Consider the following 7,500-nt stretch of genomic DNA (forward strand, 5'->3'; position numbering starts at 1 on the left):
GTCAAGTGAGTCGTTTGTCTTCCTCGTGCCACACCTCAGTGGGCAGAGGTGGGACCCGTGGTCTAGTCCTCTCTTCCAAGCTACCCAAATCTCTGTCTCCCGGGAGAGACCCTCCTCCCTGGACTGTTGAGCATCCTAGTTGGAAGGACTTTCTCCATCCTTCTCCAGAATGGAGCTCTCCCTATTCAAACTGTCATGGATACAAGCCTAGAGACAGGGAGAGAAAACCCTTCTTTTCCAGTGATCTGGCATGGGGATGAATCTCTGCCACTGGTGACAGATCAGCCAAAGACTGTTCAGTGTAAAACACAAACAGAATCTGCAAAACAGGGAGTGGTAACCAAGATGAGTAACCTATTCTGTCACCTGGAGAAATGCTTTCTGCTCAAGCCCAATGATTTATTAATGATGACACGTAAATTAAAGAGGAGAAATTGCAGGAGCATACCTTAAGCCAGAAAAGACTATTTGGTTTGTTTGTTGGCCTGGGTGACACCTTCTCAGGCACATGGAAGAGCTACACCAGCTCTCCCATCTGCTGGGGACTGATCTCAAGGGTCCTGATGATGTATTTTGTTACACAAGAGAGATGTCAAGCTGTTAGGCCATATTTTGAAGAAAGGTAGGTAGTGAGTATGAGGAGCTGCACACTGGGGTCAGCAAAGCCAGCCCATTCCCACCCTTTGCCTTCAGCAGGCTGCCCTGAAGTTTTGCACCAGTTATTGGACCATTCTTTAGCCCCAGTCACTGGCATAACCCATGTAAACAGAGAAATAAATGACAAAAACAATTAAAACAACCACCATTCGAAAGGGGGGCATGGGGATGGGTGTCCAGGGTTGTTTTAGCCCAGGGTTACACTCTTAGTTTATGTCTAGTCAGCCATCTAGCCTCTATTTTCTAATTAAATGTTTGTGCCAAGAGCACCTAAGCATTTATGAAAAGTTTTATCAGCCACCTGACTTTTGCTTTGGTGCCCAAGAGACTTGCTAGAAGTGTATGGAAAACAAGCCAGACCTGGATTAAATTCCAAGTCTCCCTAGTTCCAGTCTAGTTTTTTAACTGCAAGACCTCCTGCCTCATTTCCAAAAGTTTTATTATATCCCCTTGTCCCTAATATGTGTCAAAGTCATATTTTCTTGAGAAAAGCATTCATCAAAGGAAGGGCATGTGAGTAATTATATCATGTTATTACATGTGGCAAATTAAATTGTCACATGTTGGAGGAAGAAAACCTGGGGTTTACTGCTCTTGCCTGAAATGGAGCACACTCACTCAGAGTCCTTGTGCAGACTGAGTCTCTCTTGACTGAGACCTCCTCACAAGATGCCACCTGCATTATTGTGGGCTTAATTGCAACACTTTTGTTGTTGTTAGTTGCACTTATTTGCTCTTGAGCATGTCATATTGCCCTGGCGTGTTTTCTTTTTTCAGACTTAACACAGTGCTCTTGAAGCCAACTTAACAGAGACTGCTCCACTGAAAGCTTTCTGAAATCATTCTTAAATTACGATGCATAATCACTTGAAATTAAGTCAATTCAAATATAAGTTTAATTTGGCACCTTCCACTTAACTGATTCCTAGTGTACCAAAAAAAAAAGCTTCAGTTAAGTACTTAAGATGACATTTAATTGGTCCTGAGTATCACACTACTCTGTGTAAAACTCTGTAGTCTTTAAAAACTTTAATCACTTCCTTTCAGCCAGGGCGAGATTTCTTAGGTGTATAAAAGCTTTAAAGTGGGACCCACCAAGAAATTTGTTCCAAACTCCACAGCTGTCCTCAGTGCTTCTTTGTACCTCTTGATAAGTAAAGATTTTCTTAGTTGGAAAGAGTTTAAAAATTATCAGGGATGGTTGTTGCTGTTGTTTTTTTAGCTCTAATTAAATGAAGGCAGGGAAGCACCAGTAAATAAGCAGTGGGAGGAAATAAGGAATTCTCATTGTTTCTGAGGAAACCTTTTTAAATGGGCAAGAGCTTTAGCAGGCTCTTTTACTGCTTTCTGCTTATCCTGAACTGTTATAGCTCACTAGGCTGAAACTGGAGTACCAGAGAGAGAAGTGGAAAGTTATCCAAAACTGCTGGCTTGTTTAAAAGTAATATATACATTATTGTTAGTCATTCCATGGCATTGGATCCTGCAGCTACATTTAGGTTAAGTGTTCTTCCATGGGCATGTTCTCTTGTTTCTTTTTTGGCAGTAGTGTATCTTTCTAACAGTATTTTAGTGCTTAGATGGCAAGCTACATTTTATCCATATAATGTTTAATTTAATAAGGCAAAATGTGATTATTTGGGTTAATTAGAGCATGTAAGAACTCTGTGTGTATGCACTTTTGATACTCACTTTTAAACACGTGCTTATATATATTGATTTATAAATATTTGAGGTATATTTATGCAAATTTGATATACTAGCAATGCAAGACATTATAGATCATTTGCAAGAGTGTTACAGTGTGAATTCACATTTAGGCAGTGAGCAGCATTCATTAAATGTCCGTGCTTCAGCTGTGTGCTTGCAGGGTGGTATTTTTTCCTCTAAGGCTTAGCTATTAAATCCACTGTAAAATACTGCAGAGTTGTACCTCAGCCTTTTTAAGTGATCACTTGACTCTGGTGACTGTTTGGTATGGAAGCCATAGTCAAAATATGTCTATTTAAAACAGATGTAGTCATTAGGAGGCCCTCCAAACCGTGCTGCTCAGCTTCTTCTAAGTCAAACTTCTTCTAGGTCAAAGCATCTCCTAGGCAGGTTCAGAAAGGGATGATTATCCCCATTTCCCCACATGTCAAGTGTAACCACACTGCTGCATTGACAAGGGGCTAGTGCCATAAAAATAGGACTCATTACTTAGTTATCAGACAAGTCTGTTGCCATCCATGCTCCTCATTCTGTCTCACTCGTGCTATTTAAATGTGGAGCTAAAAATAAATATTAGTCCTTGCTTATCAACAGGCACGGTAAGGAATTTTACTGCCCCAAATGCTGCCCAGAGTTGGCTTTGGATGGCTGTTTGTTGCACCACATGGCAACAGCCTGGACAGAATGCCACAGGGAAGGTCCTTGGGGCTTCTGTGATCCCAGAGGAGCTGAGTGCCAGTGCCCAGGGTGAATTTAACCATGGCATGATGAGCAGGAGGAGTGGGCTGTAATAATCTGAGAGAGAGAAAGAGCAGAGCCTGGGCAGGGCCTTGCCAGCAGCAGAAACGATTGCTTTCCATGCTGCCCCAACCATGACCTCGGGATAGGGATTTCTGACTGACCCTGTGCCATGAAGCATTAAAAACGCAACAAAATGATCCACTGGGCACTCACTTCTTGACCTCCCTGTGAGCACAGAAGCTTTTCCAGCTCTCACTGAGAGAATGATATCATTTCTGTAGTTATCTTTACTGCTTTCAGACTGAGTTTCTCACCTGCTTAAAGAGAGCTGTGGCAACCACTACCATTTCTTCCAGTTATTCTCTTGTTTTAGTCCTTGCACTTCTGTCATTTGCTGATGGGCCAGAATAATGTGAAATTACCCCTACAACATTTCAGTTGTCTTTTCCTAATTTGTCATTTTGTTCAGACATCCAACACACTCTTTAGGACTAGGGGAGTTGCTGCCATTGTGTACAGAGAGTAGACAGAAAAGGGATGGCTTTTCATGGGGCAAGGACTTGGTGGTCTACAAGCGCAAACTCTCCTGGTCTCTCTGACCCTGCCACAGAAATCATCCCCTTCTCTAAGTGCCTGGCATGACAAGGGAACAAAGGCAGTAACTGTGGGTTTGGATATAGGTCTGGGTAGAGTTGAGCAGTCTTCCCAAAGCACCTCTTTGAAAAAAGCTCTGCATAATGCAAACAGGTGCTGCCACCTGCAAACAGGTGGTACAGGTGTGTTCTGGTGCTACAGGCCAAGGTCTGGAGAGCATTTCCCATCACCAAGTAAAGCAAACTGTGTCTTGAAGCCAAAGCTACCACTGCAGAAGAGGTTCGGTGGTGAGGCAGTTTGGGTTGCACCCCTGTATTGACTCCAGAGTTTGTCAGCATCACCCTGCTGCTTGCATGCTGCCCACATTACAGTTATTCCGTGCTGCTGTAGTGTGGAACATTGTGATCAGCCTCTGGATGCTCCTAAATTAAGGCAGATCATCTTTGCCTCCCAAGAAACCTCCAGAACCCAGCTGCAGCCATAAAGCTGCTATCAAATGCAAGCTGGATGCAGTTCAGAATTGGGGCCAATATTTTTAACAGCATGAAATTTTGTTGTAGGCCCTCTGGAAGGATTCTGTACATGAAAAGTTGAACTGGAGCAAAATCAAGACTTGAAGTCCCCTGTGTGGAAAAACAGGTGAAAAAAAGGTTAGCTATGTTTGAGAAGGGGGATGCATCTCTCATCTGTATTACAGATAGAGTCTGATGGCATTTATTGGGGAGAGGTGTATCTTTCTTTACTTATGTTCACAAATGCATTCTAATGCCATGACCTCTTTTGTCTGAGTTGGCATCAGCAGAACATACCAACCATACCAATCTCATCAACATAATCACAAAATAAGTTGATATTTTACAATAGTAATTAAATCCTAAGCTCTACCCGCTTTGTAAGGGCCTGAACTTCTACTTGTACTTTCATACTGCCACTGGTGGCTTTTTGTTTGCATTACAGCAGCCTGAGAGCAAACGAAAGGCAAGATCCAAGATAGGAAGGCAAATTGGTTTTGCAAACATGGCAAAGAAAGTGTGTGAAATCAAATGCCAATATTAATGCAAGACATCTGCTCTCTGTTCCAGTTCTGAGCGAAGTAATCCAGTCCTAATTATACACTGCTGTGTCCTCTACCAGCTAAGGAGAATGGTGCAGCCATTCTTAGTACTGGTGTATAAATTTCTTCTTGGATCTGATAGATACATTAGATGCAGGGGAGGATTTTCATTTTTTGACTGTCAGTTGCTTTGGGTAGCACAAAGAGAGGGGAGGAAAAAGGTTGCAGCAGGAAAAGATCAAAATCTTCCAGAAAGGACTTTGCTCCTAGAATAAAAATTTTTCTTAGAGAACTTTCCCTGCAGACCTCAATCAATACTATTCTCATCTGAGTGCACATATTATTCATTAAGAAATATTGGCAAGATGTGCACTATAGTGTATGCCTTCATTAGAGCCTCCACCTGCCTGCTTTTATCAGAACATCTTCCCTAACTTTCATCTTCATGGAACCTGTTTCTGTCTTTGGATTCAGAGAGAAATCTTGTAATTTCACAGCATGGATTTTTTTTAAAACAAACACCAAAATATTCATCTCTCTGGTTTGTGTATGTGTTTCCTCATCTCACATGTTAATGAATCAAGATTATCACCATTAGATTCACACTGAACTGGATGCTGATGAATTCAAGTGCAAAACAGCCCAGTGCAACAGACCCTCCCTAACATGGGGATAGCCGGAATTCCTCTGTTGTGTGTTTGGCTGCCACACCATATCCTTTGTGTGCACCTACAGCTCCTGTGCCAGCAGCCCTTTTCCTATGGGCTCCACATTTTTAGATGATACATTGTTCAAATGACGTTATGAAGACCTGACAAATGTCATCCATGCAGGTAGAGGCAGAGGGAGCCACAAAACTTACGGGACACTGGCAGTGTCTTAGGGTATTGTTATCACAAAGCAACATGAGCCTGACGTTGCATTTTGTCTTTTCAATTCATCCATCTCCAACTATTTGGTGTCAATTTTGCCTGGTCTCTTTAGTGCAAGGCAGTGAAGAAAGAAGCTATCTTGCTGAAGAAGGGCCCTGGGATTTTTGGACAATATGCTGTGGTCTAGCTCCATGACTGGGACCCCTGTGCGCTGCTGCAGTTTAAAGAAGAGCTGATAGTAAGAGATGATGAAAAGGCAGCTGCATGGCTCTGTCTCTGTTCACCCATCCCACATTTGATTAGTCTCTGCTTGACATAAGGCTGGGAGCAATAAGCTCTGATCATAACAGAGTATGTGGCAACAAGCCCGAGAGCTCCACGTGTCACTCCAGAACCAGACACTGTCTCACTGGATTCCTCCAGAAACAACTGAGGCAGATGCAGGGATGCCAGATTTGTCTTCCAGGTCTATCTACTCCTATCTACTCTACCAAGGTGAGGAGTAAAAGGCAGGACTATCTGCAGAACACTGCAGCAGCAGCAATGGACTTTGAAGTAGAGAAGAATATACAGAAAAGTCAATTATTGATCCAAATGAAAGCAAGGGGCGTTATGAAAACACTGTCACTAGAGTTTATTCATAAGTTTGGAGGTGTCTTTTTGCTGCGATACGTGTGTTAAGGATTAAAGAAACTCTACACAGGCACTGTTGAAGAAGAGGTGGCAGAATCAGAGTCCATGTGTTGGTTTGCTCAGAAAGATTGGGCTAAAGGTGCATCCCTGAACTTTTGCTGAACTTCAGTTTGATACAGATTGAAATCTTACATCGCTGTTGAGACCTGATGGACCATACAAGTGGAAGAATACATCTCACTTGAGCCTGGGAGAGTTTGGAGAGGTGGAAGGAGAAAGAAGGCTTCTATCGGGAAACCATCTCCTCCATTTATGCTTTTCCCAGGGAAATCCAGCCTGTCCCAGCTCCATGTCTGGGCCTCCTCTAGAGCCTTTCACTTGGGTCCTTAGACCCCTCCCTGCCTGTGTTGGTGCTGGGGAGATCTGCAGTGTGTCACACCCAACCTCACCCCCCAGCAGCTTGTACCCACTCACAAAACCTTCCTGATGCCAGTTTCTCATGTAGAAAGAAACTTCATGGATCCCATTGCAGCTGAGCTGTTCTGGACACGAGAGGTGCAGAATCTGCCCATTAAAATTCTTATGAAACAAGAAACAGTCCAAAAATTCACGTCTTGCTACTTTTATTTAAAAAAAAAAAAATCCTTTTAACTTTTTGCTATGGAGAGCAGCAGCACAACTTCTAAATAACTAATTTATCCACTGAAAATTTCTCTAAAAGGTCATTACAGATTGTAAAGCCTAATGGCTTAAAGTTGCAGCCTTATACCATAGTGGCAAAGAACTTATTCTCAGGAGGTTTTATTTTTGAAGCTTTCCCATTTTATTCTATCAAAGGAAATTCTGTATTTTTAATACACAGTTTTCTTTGTTAAGGGAGAGCCTATATTTATGAAAATATTTAACATTCATTTCACGTAAAACATAGTAACAGAATTGAGTGATTTATTTTCACAATGCATAGGCAGAGAAGTAGAGCAAGCCAGAGTTTAGAAATAATTGAGGTCTGTAGATCTCAGGTATGTATTTAAGTGGTCTTTTGAACTGCCACCCATGTTCTGTGTGAACATAACTTTTCAGAGCACTTGTGATTTTCCTCCTTTACAGGGCTGCTGAACTGTAGTATGAGGTCAGGCCCGTGGTCACTCTCTTCTGACACCAGCAAGGTAGGTGCAAGTGATTCTGAAATGGGTAAAAATAGAGATGTTTTGTAGCTAATTTAATACAGACCTGTGCAAA

The 7,500-nt window shown here is 42.2% G+C and overlaps 1 protein-coding gene across 1 annotated transcript in view; it reads left to right on the plus strand.

Annotated features, from left to right (window-relative positions):
- The window catches only part of LMO1 (LIM domain only 1), a 73,767-nt gene that overhangs the window by 2,699 nt on the left and 63,568 nt on the right, over positions 1–7,500 (plus strand). Inside the window, exons 3-4 of the mRNA XM_077179844.1 lie at positions 4,263–4,352; positions 7,369–7,427. The gene's annotated coding sequence lies outside the window, so the exon portion shown is untranslated. The remainder of the gene's footprint in view (positions 1–4,262; positions 4,353–7,368; positions 7,428–7,500) is intronic.

The sequence above is a fragment of the Agelaius phoeniceus genome, chromosome 6 (assembly GCF_051311805.1).
Source record: "Agelaius phoeniceus isolate bAgePho1 chromosome 6, bAgePho1.hap1, whole genome shotgun sequence".
NCBI classification, from domain to species: domain Eukaryota; kingdom Metazoa; phylum Chordata; class Aves; order Passeriformes; family Icteridae; genus Agelaius; species Agelaius phoeniceus.